Below are 15,904 nucleotides of genomic sequence, written 5' to 3'. Positions count from 1 at the left end.
GGGTATGGGGAGGGAAGACTTTACAGGTTAAGTCTGGTCTGTAGACCAGATCTGAAGAGCTGCCCATGTGGTTGTAACAAAATCTAGGCCCAGGTGATTAAATCTAATATGGTAACTGCTTCTTATTCCAGTTTTCAAGGGGAGACCAGCATGTTGGGACACTCTAGAGTGCTCTAAGTGCAGCTTCCCTTCAGGTGACTGCAAATGTAAGATTTAAGCAAGTTTGGACTTTGAGCTCTTATTTTTCAGCTAGAATCTTGTAAAGTAAAATCACATTACTTTCCCAAAAGAAGCCATCTTGTTTCTATGCCATATCTGCAAACAATTAGTCAGAAATTGTACTTATTTGAAGTTCAATCATCTTAATCTTCTTACATTAGAAAATTCCCAAACCTTGAGCCAATATTGTGACAGATAGTTTATTATTTGATAGCACATGCATTCTGTACAACAACACTGCTCTGGATGTGGAGTGTCCTTTAATCAAGTGCAGGCTGGCAAAAGAAGCAGTGGATGCATCAGTCTCACGAGTGAGGGGAAGCTGTCCACACATATGTGCTCTGCTGAGAGCACTTAGTCCATGTAAAATGTCCCTTTTGTTTCTCCAGGAACCACCTCAAGTGCTCAGCCAGTGCTCCAGGACCTTGCCCTTGCACTGCTGCTTCCTTTCTCCCCTTCTTTCCCTGAGTGGGAGCAGATTTCCATCATGCCTGATTAAGGTAAGGCTTACAATTGCATCTGGAATTACTAGAAACAGAGATGGTCCTTTAGGAAATCAACATGTGGACAGCTGTGTGTTACACATGACAGCTGGATGTTCAGTTTTTGGTACAGACCATGAAGGAAATTTGGCACGACTCTAAAATAAAACACCATCATTAGGTCAATTAGCTTCTCCACTATTCTCTCTTTCCTAACATTTGCCCTGACCTGCTGGCCGCTGCAGAGTTTGAGGAAGATTCTGTTTCCTAACTATGATACTGATGAGAATAATTTCTCAGCTAACAGCTTTGTTCTGCCCAAGGCTGTTAAATCTTGCAATTCTCCTGCAGGAAATGGGATCCTCTTGTACCTCAGAGTGACCGAAAGGCTGCAGTGTGCGGGATCTTCAGGTTTTGAAGTAATCAACAGGTTTGTAAGCTGGTCGAAGTCGTTATAGGTTTGCTTTTCTCCTTTAAAAATCAATTTAAATTAATTCAGTATTATTGATGTAAATTCTATCAAGGGCATGTCAACCCATACAGCACCATCCTCTGATACCGCCTGGTGAGTGAGGTGCTTGAGATTTATTGGGAATGGCTTCCCTGAATTTATCAACACCTTTCCAGTCTTTGCAGGAAGGGCTCTTTGGTGATCGTTCTCAGGGGAGAAGAGGAATGTACAAGCACTGGCAGCCCAAACAATCCTCAAGTCTTTGGTATGTGAATCACATTCCTAGAAGTCCAAGGCCAGGTTGGACAGGGCTTGGAGCACCCTGGGACAGTGGAAGGTGTCCCTGGCCATGGCAGGGGTGGGATGAGATGATCTTTAAGGTCCCTTCCAACCCAGCTTGTCCTAGGTTCTGTGATTTCTGCACATCCTGAGTTTGGTAGGCCTGGAGAAAGTGGGACACACACACAGCAATTCCAGGTGGAGCAGTACCGTGCTGAAAGAAAATGTTTCATTTGTTTTTTTCAGACCTGGAAATTCCTGCCAATGAATTAAGTTTTGAACTGCCTGGGGGTTGTAGGACATACCTCCACAGACACAGTCTCCAATAATGGACAAGTAACACACAGTATTTTATACTAATTCAGAAACTGATATTCTGTAGCTTTCACAGCAATGTTTAAAAAAATTATTCACTGCTAAGATCCCTCATAAATTTCTATAGCACATTTGTGTTCCAAATCTGCATTTAATTTAGGTTTAATAACACATTTATAGTCCAGCGTATTCACTAAATGCTAAATGATTATTAAAACCTGTGGAGGATTAACAATGCCATAACTTGTACTGGAGATACTTACATCAGCTCTGAGCTTGCTTGCAGTATACCACCAGTGCTGAGACCCCAAAGCCAACACCTTTCCTTCCAGGAGAGGGGCCCCAGGCCAGTCCCATTATTTCCCTTTGTGTCCCAGCCCAAAAGAGAAGGTGTGATGGCCAAGCTCTGCTGGAACAATCTGAGATTTCCCACTCAGCTGCAAAGGGCCAAGGTTTCATCCCCCATGAGATGTCCTCATTTTAAAAGGTGCCATTGGGTTTCAGTTTTGAAGGAGACAGCCCCAGCTGCTGCTGTTACACTGGTGTGACTGTGATTGGAGCTGTTTAAGAAGTATGTTCTGTGTTTTGTACCCTTGTAAGGAGTGGAAGACAGGCAGAGCAGGGCAGAAATACCAGGGGTTGTGTGCACTGCAGAATGGTCTCTAGAGTGAGAACTTCAGCCACCCTTCCCGAGGTGATGTGTGGTATAATATATATTTATATGTGACGATAACACTGAAAATCTGCAAGTGAGGTAGGAGGCAACTGTAGATGTTGCCAGTTAGTGACAGTTCTGCTTTTTGTTTCTCCTCATGGTTGGTAAGCAACTGATGAACTTCTGCTAAAGAGTGCCCATGGGTCTGGAATGGCCCTTGGTGTAGCAGGACAACCAAAACTATTACACATCAGTTATATGATGGGCATGACACTGGGTCTTGTGTCCTTGGGACAGTCTTGAGTCTTGCAGAAAGAGAGGCCTTGAGCACCCTGGTCTGGTGGGAAGTGCCAGTGTTGGGATGAGGTGATCTTTACCCCTTAACGTTCTGTAATTCTGTAAAACCTTTAGACACAACCAGGCTGAGCTGGATTGGTGGGCAAGACTGGGTCAGTGTCAAGTGTCATACACTTCCAGTGTTAAAATTCATTTTTAAGGGCTTGCATTGAAACATGAGAACATTTGCATTGAAATATGTGAATATTTTCCTAACTTGGAGTAGATTTTTAGGCACTAAGTATTGCCTGATAGGAAAATGGAGTGGACTTTACCTTTGCATTCTATGGATCTTGCCCTTGCCTGCACTCCTGTTTTAAGCAATCTGCAATACAATAGACAAAACATGAGAAGTATTAGACAAAATAACAGAGGGAAAACCTAATTTTCCTTGTCAAAATGTCTGTTTATGTAAGCCTGACAACGTTTCCTGGCGTGTGCCATGAGAAACGGGATTTCTTTGGGCGCTGAAGAGGGGACACCGTGATCAGATGGGACACACCAAGCTCTGCCAGGCAGCTCGATAACATCAGGTCATTTAATCCTGCGGGGATTAACGAGGCAGCCACAGGAAGCTGCTGAAGTGTGGAAGAAAGAGATAGCCGTCATCTCACTCCACTCATAAAATAACAGTGGTTTTTATTCAGGTGACCAAGGCACCAAGCAGCATTTCTCTGGCCAAGCTGGAAGAGGAGCCACTGGGGAAAAGTGCTTAAATCCCTCACAAAATATTATCCTACTTTAAGGTATTACCCAGTTTTGACAGGTTTATCTAGCAATACCATTGATATGCTCAGCAGTGGTGCTCCTGCAGTGAAAAAAGAGCATTTGCTGTGAGGGTGGATATTTAATTTTTCAAATAACTGAAAGCAGTTCCATGAGTGATCCTCTCGTGCTGCCTGCCCTAAATTCTTACCCACATCTACTGAGTTCCTGAATCTGCCTTGCTGAGGGACTCAGGTCGTGCCATGAGCTTAGCTGGGCACTCCCTGTCCTGTCCTTTACGGACACGTCTGTAAAAATCTTCATTTTTATGGTTTATGAAGATATTGTGGTGTAAAGGATCACATTTGAAGCTAAAAATAACCAGAAGTCAAAAGCCAGGCGGTGCCATATGGGGTCAGCACATCTGTGTGCAGGACTCCTATGGTGTTTGGTCCTTCTGTGAATGAATGCTTAATTAAATGTTAAATTGACGATTTAAATAGTAGATATGCAACTACTGTTAAGAGGTGATTACTGGAGAACTGGGATGTGATGAGCCAGTGCTGCTGCTGACAAGCTGAAATTCAGCAGGCAGCAAGTTTTTGGTTCTCCTGCATGCTATCTGGGTTGACACCCAAAATACAGAATTTTGTTGCCAGTGAATTATGGTTCAAAGCTGTACCCACAAGGCCATTGTAGAAGTGTTTCCATTTCAATCCATCAGAAACACCCTTGTCAGCCATAACTAAAGACTTCAGTCCCCTCCCAGGACAGTGAATGTGAGTAACTCAATAGATTCATCCCCATGAGCTTGGGTGAAGGACTAATATTAAATAAATGCTTTTTATTATCAACTCCTCCTAGTCCATTAGAACTTACTCAGTCATTCCACTTTCATTACAGTCCATGGATTCTGAAATTTTCTTTGGATTTTCTGTCAATTGTTTTTGAAGCGCTGGACTGGTGAAGGAAGGCTGTGAGGAGGGATCTTTTAGCCTGTTGAGGTTTTCTTCCCCTCCTTTAAAGAGAAAATTGCCATTGTGTAATATGCCTGAACGAGGAAGTCTGGGGTCTCTGGAAAAGCCTGTTCAGCCAGTTAACAACAGATTGCTTTCATTGCTTGTGCATGTCATGATTACTCTGTTGCTGAGCTCTGGAGGAGTTGGAAGAGGCTGGGAACCTACCCCCATTCATTATTTTGGGTGAGCACAGGGGTCAAGGCCTGCGCCCCCCTGATCAGGCACCTTGCACACTGTGCACATCCTGGGAGCAGCACTGACAGCTTTGATTTTTCCCACACACAAACTGTTGGTACAAGATGTAATCTGGGAACAAAAGGGATGTGGACAGGATGATTTGGGACAGCTGCTCCCCAGAGGCCTCCCCACTAAAATACCCTGTGCTTTCCATGGCCTCGGGACAGGAGAGGTGTCAGGCTGCAAAGAGGCACAGATGGAAGTGAACAGGTTTAAGCAGCACTGATTAACTATTTTTTCAGTAATGTAATGGCCCTTAAACAGAAAGGGGAGGTGGGGATAAAGAAGGGAGGATATTTCCTCAGCAGCTTCCATCCATGCTGAGGACGAGCCAGCTGTGAAAGGGGCCACCTCTGTCTGTGGGCTCATCCCTGGTGAACATCGCTTGGCTTCGAACAGAATGAGTGTCTGTTCCTGCTCTGCCTCATCTGATTTAATGATTAAGAGGAGAAGACACATCCTGTTGTACAGATAGACCTCGAGCCCTCTTCAGTGAGCAGCAATGGCTCTGGTAGGTTTTGGCTCAAGTTTATGCAGTGCAAGAGATTTCCATCTTTTAACTAGAGTGCACTAGCATTTTTTCATTTCTTCTGCAGGCAGAGGTGATTCCAGCAGCTGTTCATTTATTCCCTGCTTGCTCTCCTCTGGTGGTAAAGTGTTATGTGGAGTCGTGGGTTGGAGATAGACACACGAGAAACCTCAGCTCAGATAGCTGAGGGGATGAGACCTCTCTCTGTGCAGCTCTCTGGCCGTTTGGATAGCTGCATCTCAGCTAGAACAGGGTTGGCTGAGGTCTTTGCTTGGGTTTGAATCCGACCTATCCCCACCTTATCTGCGAACTTGTTTTCTTCTAGGTTTGTTGAGTTTAGGGAGCAGCTTCAGATCAGCTGCAATGTGGCAATAAAGGACATGGGTGGGGAAATTCTGCTGACCTCTAAGTGGAAAGACTCTTTGCTGACTACATAGAGTTCTCACTTTTTTTTAATCAAATCTGAGATAAAGATGGATGAAGCATAAACACAATTTAGCTGTGATTTTCTTCTGATATAAATGGATGACATTCAATATTTTTAAAACTGGTTACTTTGACACAATAACAAGAGCTCTTAGGAGGCATAAAGGTAGATTGGAAATGATGAGTTGAAGAATCCATAATGTTGTGATCAGAGATCCATGGAAGAACCTGATGTGCAGGATAACTGAGCTGGTTTCTGAAGTTTTGATTAATCTGTGTCACCTAATGGGCTTTGGCTCAAATCAACAGTTAGTTTTATTTAAACTAGAATTAATGTTTTCTGCTGTCTGTTGTTTGTCTATCCTCTCAACTGCTTTCTCCATGCTCATGAGGTTCTGCAGTGCTCTGCCAGCAAAACCTGGTATCAGAGAGATCATGCTGTATCTTGTTAAAGTTGTATTGCTTATTCCAGTTCCTCTCACCTCCTTAAATAACCAGTTACAGCAGAATCAGCTGACAAGAGCTTTAATTTTCCTCTCAAAGGCACCAGCACAGGGAGGTACTGAGCTTTCCCACCTGGACTAATGGTAGCAGTGAGGAGATCCAGGAGATCAGGCCCCCTCACCATGGGTTTTATGCTCACAGCTGCATCTGCTGCTACCAAACCTTCCTTGCACTTCAACATGTACTTAAGGGCTGCACAAAGAAGGATGAGCTAATCCAAAAGAGAAGGAATTTCTAACTCCATTAACTTTTACTGTAATCTGAGAAAACTCTTTCCAGATTGTTTGTGGGCAAATTGGTGTTGTTAATGACCAGAGTGGAGCTGGAAATATTGCCTTTCCTGCTGCTGCCAGCCCCCTGCCTGCTCACAGCCAGTCCTCGCTCTGCAGCCCTGACTCCCAGCACATGGAAAAGGGGAGCCAGAGCTCCAAGTGAGATATTTAAAATTCTGCAAGAAATGGGTTGGCTTTAACCAGGGTTTTCTGCTTTATTTCTCCTATGAAAGCAGTGGTTCTGTGCCTGGAACAGGAGAGATCTTCTCAGTGATAGGACACTTCCAGTTTGATAAAATGTAATTTAGTTTAAAAAGTAATGGAAAGCCACTATAAACATGTGGATGCCAGCACTGCCCCTGAAATACCAGTTAACTGCAGTCTCTGTCATTTTTCCAACACTCCCAGCTTGTGTGGGTGAATTTGGGGCTCTCATATTCAGTTAAAGGGAATTAGACTGCCAGCACATTTATCCTGCCTTCTCTGGCAGATAAACACCAGCCAATAATGACAGTCCATCTGTCCTCCTCTGTGCAGGAGCACGGCACCCAGAGCATCTGTGGCTGCCCTGGATCCCTGGCAGTGTCCAAGGCCAGGATGGACACTTGAAGCACCCTGGGACAGTGGAAGGTATCCCTTCCATGGCAGGGGGGCAAGAGATGAGCTTTCAGGTCCCTTCCAGCCCAAATCACTCTGTGATTTTATGACCCACTGAGACATATTTCTCAGCCTCCCTGTCAGAGTACAGGCTTCTTCTGCAGCTCCTTTCTGATAATGGCCTCATTTTTCTGCCTCGTGGACAGAGCAGGTGGTACTCATTTTTTCTATTTTTTTATTATTATTTAATTTTGTATTGACATATTGACATGGAAAGTACAATTTTGTAGTCAGTTAATTAACCTCTTTTTTTTTGGTGTGTGTCCATGGAAACGGCTAATCAAGTAAAACTGCAGAACTTTAACCGAGCAGATACAATTTCATTCATATCCTGCTGGCTCTGCTGGCTCTGCTGGCTCCCTGTGAAGGATGACAGTGGTGTGGCTCTCTGGCCCCCATTTCCCAGTGTGATATCCCAGCATGGATGGCATTTCCTTGCACTCATTCCACAGAAACCAGAAATCTTGGTTCTCAAATAAAATGTTAACACAGGGAATGAGTTGCTCCTTCGAGGATGGGAATGTACCATGAGAGAAACTTCCAAGAGGAGAAGAGTGCTGTTTTCATGAACTCAAGTGCTGCACTTGGAAATGGATAATAATGGCTGGTTTGATTCTGTGTTTGTATGTGAAGCCAAAATTTCTCCCTGAAGCTGTTCAGCCACCACAGGAAATTGGTTTTTTGCAACAACTTAATTCAGCTGCATGCTTGCTTCGGATGAAATTTTTAGATAAAGCTGATTTAAAATAGTCTCAATCATCTTTTTTTTTTTTTTTTTTTTAATAACTACACCTGCAAAAGGAGTCTGAATCCCAGCCATGGCTGGGAATATTTCCTAATTCTTTATACTTTTATAGGCTATAGTGAGAAAATGTTTGCCTCACAACATAAACTCCTGACCTTACTTCTTCATGCTGTGTACAAGATGTGTAAAGGAATTCAGAAATGGTGCAACACGGAGTATTTCCATGTCTTGTCCTCTTGGACTAAGTCAGTGGGGAACAAGGAGGTTTGGTGTAGTTCCTTTAGTATGTTTAACTTTTACCTGCAAATGAGCAGAATGACTTGCTTGGAAATCATTTGCACACTGTGGCAATGAAATACAAGTTGGCAAAGTGTCCTAAAGGTGAATGTGCATGCATCAGCCATCAGGAATTTGGTATTATGCCTCAAAAAGGGGCTTTTACTTTGCAGGTGGGTCCTGCCCATTTCTCCATAGGTCATGGAGGAGACTATGTTTTATGTCAGCAGCCTGATAAGGAGTGGCCCTGCCAGGTGAAGGAATGCCAGATGACTTTTTTCTCCTCCCTACCACATGATGAAAGCTGAAAGAAAAGCGTTTGGAGCTGTCTTGGGTTGCTGAGAGCCCGTGGGTAAACAGGATTGAAAGTGCCATGCAGTCTGTGAACAAACCCCAGCAGAATTAGTTCTGTACCAAGCAATACCAATTTTCCATCTTCCAAGAGATTCTGACAGTTATTGTTTAGCATGGCTTGGCAGGGCATGAAAACCTCTGTTCTCTAAACAAGACCCCACCTAATTGTTTACCAGCATCTCCTTTTCTGTTTCCTGTAAGTAGAGGCAGCTTCCCCGTTGTTTCTGCCAAATGAAGAAGGCATTGAAATAACTCCTGCGGATAGATCGGCCAATCTATCCTGGACAGTCCTTACTCTGAACATTTTTTGTAATCACGGGACTCCAAATGTGGCGTGCAGATGGTGGGCACTGCCATTGGAAGAGCTACTGAGAGTTGGAAAGTGAGAAGAAACCACTCTGGTGAGAATCATGGGATTTTTAGACTGAACTCATGTTCATCTGGCAATACTTGGCAAAAAATTAATGGCCAAAAGACTTAAAAATTTAGACATTTTTCTTCCTCTTCCTTTCCCTCTTCTTCTTGCAAAATTTTTGTCAAACTTTTTTTGGTACTTATTCTATATGTTTGTGAGCCTGTCCATCTGTTTCCCTCACTTTCTCTTTTTGAGTGGAGGGCTGAGAGGCTGGCAAAGAGATAGACTCCAGATGTCAAGGCAAAAAAAAAAAAAAAAAAAAAAAAAAAGAAAAAAAGACAGGAAAAAAATTCCCAGAACTGATCCCACCAGTGAATGTTCTGAATCAATGGACTCCATAGTTAAGAGCCCGAAGAGCCCTGCTCTAACAAAGGCATTATCTGTGCCAGGAGCAATCCTGCCCCACTGTATTTGTACTCCAAGCTTATTCATATTCAGAGGAAGTGCCCTGGGTCGTTGAGTGCTCAGCTCTGTAACCCCAAGGTCAGGTTTAATTGCTCTAAAAGGTGGCACATGGCAATGAATGAGCTCTAATGATTTAGATAGTATCTATTTCACATCAAGAAGTTTCCACTCTGAGCAGACCCTAATTGAAAGTAATCTGAAAATTAGGGAAAATAAAAACCATGCCCACAATGACCTAAATACCTATTTCCTTGAATTTTATGCCCTAAATAACCTCATTCCTGGGAAGTTTAATTTTTCCCTTCTGCTAAATATACAAGTGCCTGGGAGAAATGATTGGTCATAATCAAGGCTTTTAAAGCTGCAACTGTTAAAATATTATCATTCTACTAAGAATTTTAGAGGGGAAAGCAGCCAGTGCAGAGGGAGGGAGTGAATATCCCCAGGCTGTCAGAGTGAATGTCGATGGGAACTCTGCTCATACAATACTGCTTCCACTTCTTTATATATGTGCAAGTTTAGATTCTATATATGATTTGCATATTTATATATTTATGTAGGTACTTATATGCACTAACAAGATCCCCAGGGGGAATATTGATATCTTATTTATGATTCCCCCATATGGGAAATGCCTACTGAAGAGAAGCTGAAGACTTCCCCGATGTGTTCATGTAACTGTGGCACATCAGGCATCTCCCAGCCAGCCACTGCCAGCAGGATTAGGACAGCCACATGTTCTTCCCAGTGTTTTGTCACATATCAGACCCAAACCCAGCCTGACCCGACCTTTCTGGACATGCTGTGCCCCGAGTAACTAGGTGCAGTGCCTGAATTTGGTCGGGGAAATCCCAGGCAGTTCACCCTCTAGTCAGGCACACAGTCCTACGCCCATCTCTGCAGGGACTGTGGGATGTGGTTTGCAAGCAATTAAAATACTGAAGTATTTGTTTGGAAAAGTGAGTGATTTCTTTATGACCTTGAGCCATCAAAGACTACGTATGCAATTAATTTTAGCTGCAGTGAGGTATTTAAAGTCAAGCATGTGTTTTAGGGCTTTGATAAATCAGGGCATAGCAGAAACAAATTTGAAAATAAAAAAATATACAGAGAGTGAAGGGGAGAGTCATTTCATACTGCAGCCCTGCCATTTTTGCAGGTTACTCACGTTACACAGATCTTTTGCCTAACAACACTGTTGGTGCCGTGACTGCTTATGCATGGACAGAGCTGCTCCTGCTCTGCCTTGGGGCAACGCTGGCAGAGCCCAGAGCCCTGCTGTGCTCAGCCCAGAACGATGCACTTCGGGGCTGGGGAAGCTGCAGAAGCAGAAACCCAGTGTATGTTGCCTTCAGGTACAGGTGGAGAAATGTCTGGTTTAAATCTGAGTATCAGTTTTAGCAGAGGAAAATTATAACCATATGATCATTACGGAACTGGCACAGGGTGCCCAGTGCAGCTGTGGTTCCCCATTCCTGGAAGTCCAAGGCCAGGCTGGATGGGCCTTGGAGCATCTTGGGATAGTGAAAGGTGTCCCTGCCCATCATGGGATATTTAAGATGATATTTAAGATGATATTTAAGGTCCTTCCAGCCCAAACCAATCCGTGATGATTCTATAATTATAACCATAAACAGCCTAGGGGCACAAATAGTGATTTAGAACTTAACAAAGAGAATTTAATGTTTATTCATTTACAAATTAGTAGGATTTAAACTTTCAACAATTTTTCCAGAAAGCTCAGCTGTGGGGAGGAAGGTGGCAGTGGCTTATGTGCTAAACTAAAAATACCTCGCAAGTCTCCACAGGGACACTGAAGATTCAGAACTGGGAGATGTGTGCACATCCTGGCTGACTTCTAGGAGAAGCTAAAGGGACCCCAGTCCTGCAGTGATCACCCCTGTGCTCAGCAGTGTGCTATGTGCACAATGGGAAACAAGACAACCCACTTATTTCAGCGGTATTTAATCATCTTCTCACAGTCTTTTGTCATGTTGTATCTGACACTTGTTGCTATTTCTTCTCATCTGTGTAATATCTTGGTATTGTTTCTTATTTCTTTATGGCTTTTCTAATATAAAGCCTTAAGGAAACATAAATGCAAGAAAAAGGAACACAACCCCTATGTATGAAAGGCTTTTCTTTACAGAATGATAGAAACACAGTGGATAGTTAAGGGCCTGGAGAGGACCATGCCCTCGTCTGTGTGAAATGACAATCCTGGGTCTGGGTGTCTTTCCTACAGACAATGCACCTGGGTGGGGAGGATGCTGCTGGTGTGTGCAGGGTGAGTCTGTGACTCCAAGGAGTGAAAAATGGGGCTATCCAACCACCCTGCTGTGTTAACATGTCCCTCTCTTCCCCCCCTCTGCTACCATCCAGGCATCTTGTTGCAAAATGTGGACATTTTAAACTATAACTTGCCTTTGCTGAGCTATTGAGCCTGATTGTGTCTGAGGTTTTGGAATTTCCCAAACACAATAAGTATGTTTACATGCAGTAGTCGGAGAGGAAATCACATGTGAAAGCACTCAATAAGGAGATGGTATTTTGTTGCAATGCTCCATAAACCTTGTGTTTACATGGGGTTTTTAAGGAGAATTCAAAGCATATCTCCTTTTTGTGATGCATCAACAAGCATATCAAATGATTGTTCAAAAAGCTTGTGCTTTGTGCAAAAATAGAAACCAAATGGCTGAGTAATTTCCATGAGGAAAAAACCCAATCTGCTACAGCTATTCCACGGCCTGTTTAAAATTTCTTTATAAAACCTTTTAAATAATAAAACTCTATACTCCCAATTAAAAAAACCTACTGGCTTTTTTGGGTTTATGTTTCTAAATATTCAACATCATAGGGCCATTACAGGGACAGCATTTTTCCCCACTCCAAAGGTTGTTCCTGTCTCTTCTGCAGTTGCTCTCAGCCCTTTCCTTGACGTGTTTATGGTGCCATGGGACATCCCAAAACCCATGTCCTCGGCACAGCTTGGAAAAGACAGGAGAGGAGAGGGGAGGAGAAAGAATTCAGTGTAGGGGAAGCTAAAGAAGGAAAAACCCAATTTATGTTACTTTCAGGTACAGGTGGAGCTATCACTTAATGTGATCAGTTTATATCTTCACCATGTGGATCTAAATCAGTTTATATCTTCACCAGACCTTGCACTGACTGCTGCTGCAAGCAGATGAGGAGGTCTCACTCCCACAGGTGTCATGTGCTACTTGAACCTCCACAGTTCTTAACTGTCAGTCCCCAAATTTCCAGACACCTCTCATTTTTGACTTCACCCCTTTGCTGGGACATTCCAGGGCTGCCCACCACCAAGCCAAGCTAGGTACCACTCCACAGGCCCAGTACTGTTTGTAGGAATCAGAGGAAACTTCAGTGATTTCAATCTGGCATATGGTTCTGTGTTTAATGCTGTTTAATGAAAGCTGCTTTACTCATGTGCATGTGTACACACAAAATTTATGCCATATTTTTCCAATTACTTCCCTACAGCTGATTACTCTCAAATGGAGCGCTGAGGTTGAATGATGGTAGGTCAGGGCACACAGGCTCCCTGCACACACTTGTGATATGCTAAAATCTGTTATTGACAGAGCTGCCTTGCTGATAATTTTCTTTTGCAAGAGGCTGGCTGCTTAGATAAAGAGGAAGTGCCATGTAGTGCCAGAGTCAAACCCCTGGTACTCCCCTTGCTGAGCACTGTGTGATTGCCCCTGCAATCACAGGGGATCAAGTGCAGGGATCTGCCCCAGGGTTCATGGGCGCTCCCTGATGCAGGCACAGCTGGCAGTGCAAGCCAAGCCCCAGGTGCACCTTACAAAGTCATCTTTGCTAAGCCCCATCCTTACAAAAAGCATGGACATCAAGTGTTCCAGCCTTTCACACCTCCCAGTTCCCCAAAACAGTGCCACATGCCAGGCTCAGGTTAGATTAACACCCCGATTTTTCAGCTGCTGGAGTTCCAGGAACATCATTCTGATGGTCAAAGCAAACTGCTCAGCCCATGCCATGTTTGTCTGCAAGGAAATGGGATGTTTATGTTTATCCCAATTGATCCTGATGGATGACACTTTTGTTCCATTTAGCAGCTGCTTGGCCCATTTAATACCACAAAAGGAGATTAAGATCCAAAGTATGTACGGCTGTGTTATGAGTAACAGCCGCTTAATAGCAATAACACTGAATAACAATTGCAAGTTTGGCTTTTAGCTATTATTATTGCCTAAGGTTGGTTTGCTTTTCATATAAATAAATACATTTCTGTATATTAAATGAATATACCTAAGGGCAAAGTGATGCATTTCCAGATAAACCCTCCAACTGTTCTAGATTTCTCAACCGAATCATTCTGGAAAATAATGCCTAGGAAGAAGTGTAGTATGTCTTGTGAATCCATAGGTAGAGCCAAGCTCAAGAATTCCTCCATGGAGCCATGCAGAAGGGCTGCAGCCAAATTGACCACCCAGGGATCCATCAGTCACAAACTGGCTCACGGGGAAGCTAAGCACACTTTTCCAGAAGGAATGCCACTCTGTCCTGCCAGCCTGCCTTGGGTACACGGAATTAGCTCATGGGATGTTGGCAAGAACAATGCTCCAAGAAAGAGCTAATCCTTCACCAGCAACACCAGCAACCCTTCTCCCTGCTGGAATTGCTGAATGGATAGCACATAATTCCTCCCGCTGCCCACCTCCAGTGCCTGAGCCAGGGTCTGCCTTGGGAAAGGGACCTGGGCCAAGGTTTATCTCATCCAGCATCATGTGGCTGGGTTGGAGACCTGCAGCCCAGAATTGTCTGTTTATTTATGCCAGTGCAAATCTATTCTGTGCACGGGATTCCCGTGACTTCCCAGGACAGGCACGTGTGTGGGAAGATCCTCATCCAGCCAGGCAGTTATTGACCACTGGGGCCAGAGGGGAGACAGTTTTCAGACAGTAATCTCCTTGATTTCTGAATAAAAATAAATTACTGCTGACAAGACAGCTAGAACAGTTAGGACCCTTTCATTACTGACTACACAATGAAGAAGTCCAGCCTGGCCTTGGACACTTCCAGGGATGGGGCAGCAGCAGCTTCTCTGGGCAACCTGTGCCAGGGCCCCACCAACCTCACAGGGAGAAAATAAAAACTTTTCTATTGCAAGGATGCCTCAGGTCAGTGTGAGGTCTGTAGGAATCCAGAGGGTCCTACCTGGAACACACCCATCAGGGCTCTGGAAGGAATAAGAGTGCAAATCATTAGTGAGCATCAGGAGCTCAATGGAAACAGGACTGCAACAAGGGCAGCGAGACATGATGCGTTGAGAAGCATCAGGCATGAGGACTGAGTCATTGCATGAGATAAACATCCCCATCTGATGTTGTTTCCTCCTCATATGCTACTGCACACAGCAAAAACATACTGAAAACAAACAGCATTTCTTCACTGCAGTTAATTGCTTTGCTTGGGTCTATTTAATTCCCTGTTCAGTTTTAAGCATTGGACAAACAAACTCAAGATTTAATATTCTCGTTGTTTTAAAGAGCAAATCTTATTTAAGAAGTGTTAGTACAATGCTCTCAGGCACAGGGTGGGATTGTTGGGGTGTCCTGTGCAGGCCCAGGAGCTGGATTCAATGATCCTTGAGGGTCCCTTCCAGCTTGGGATATTCTGTGATTCCACAGTTCTTTTGTTACTCAAATCACATTTGTGTCACTGCTCAGAAGATGGAGAATCACAACATTCTTGGTGGTTTAGTTCTCCCTCTCTGCACATAGCTCAGATGGAAAGACATGACTCTGAAGGTCACACACCACTTTCTCTTTCGACCCTTGTGGCTGGTGTTGGACGTTGGTGGCCCTAAGAGCCATCAGCAACTTCCTGAAGCAGTCCTGGACAAGGATGGGTTGTTGCTGGAGGTTTAGAAAAGCATTAGAGAGAATCATGGATTAAAAGTGCAAATAGTCAGTTTAAGGTGGTTTTCAAATGTCTCCATGATAGACAAGCTGCAATGGAAGTGTCTGGCAGGGAACAGCCTCTTGGAGAAACTAAGGTGTGTGACTGGGGAAAAAGAAAGGTTCCCTTTGTCTCAAGAGTAGAAAAGTCACCGAATGTGATGAAGGTTTAATCCCTGCAGATGGTCTTTAGCCACAGCATCTTTATTCACTCCTCACTAGCATCTGTCGAAGAGCTGTCATCACCGCTGATGGCAAAAGCCAGGCAGGGAGCGATTTGTGCAAGCCCCACTCAAGATAACAAGCTGGTTAATGGTGATACTCCCTGTCAGCAGCCAGCTACACCCAGCCTGACAGCTCCCTTTCAGGCCTGGGGAGCTCTTATCCACTGTGACAGGGCCCCACGGGTGGAATGTGGGGAACAAAAGCCCTACACAAAGGGAGCACTTTGGGCCTGGTGTCTGGCTTCCCCAGGCTTCGGAGAGGCCACACAGTGATGGTGGATGACGAGTCTCTAATTAATATTTCATTCTCAGAGTGAGTTATCCCTTGGGGGAAGTTAAAGGTTTGCACATTTTGAGGCAAAGTACCGAGGCTGGTGAACTTGAATAAAGAAAGTATGTTGAAAGGAGCTGCTGCAGTCTTTAACTCTGGGCAAGGGACATGTAAACCATACAGCGT

Source organism: Anomalospiza imberbis, chromosome 11 (assembly GCF_031753505.1).
Source record: "Anomalospiza imberbis isolate Cuckoo-Finch-1a 21T00152 chromosome 11, ASM3175350v1, whole genome shotgun sequence".
Classification (NCBI taxonomy): domain Eukaryota; kingdom Metazoa; phylum Chordata; class Aves; order Passeriformes; family Viduidae; genus Anomalospiza; species Anomalospiza imberbis.
This window is presented reverse-complemented; position numbering follows the sequence as displayed.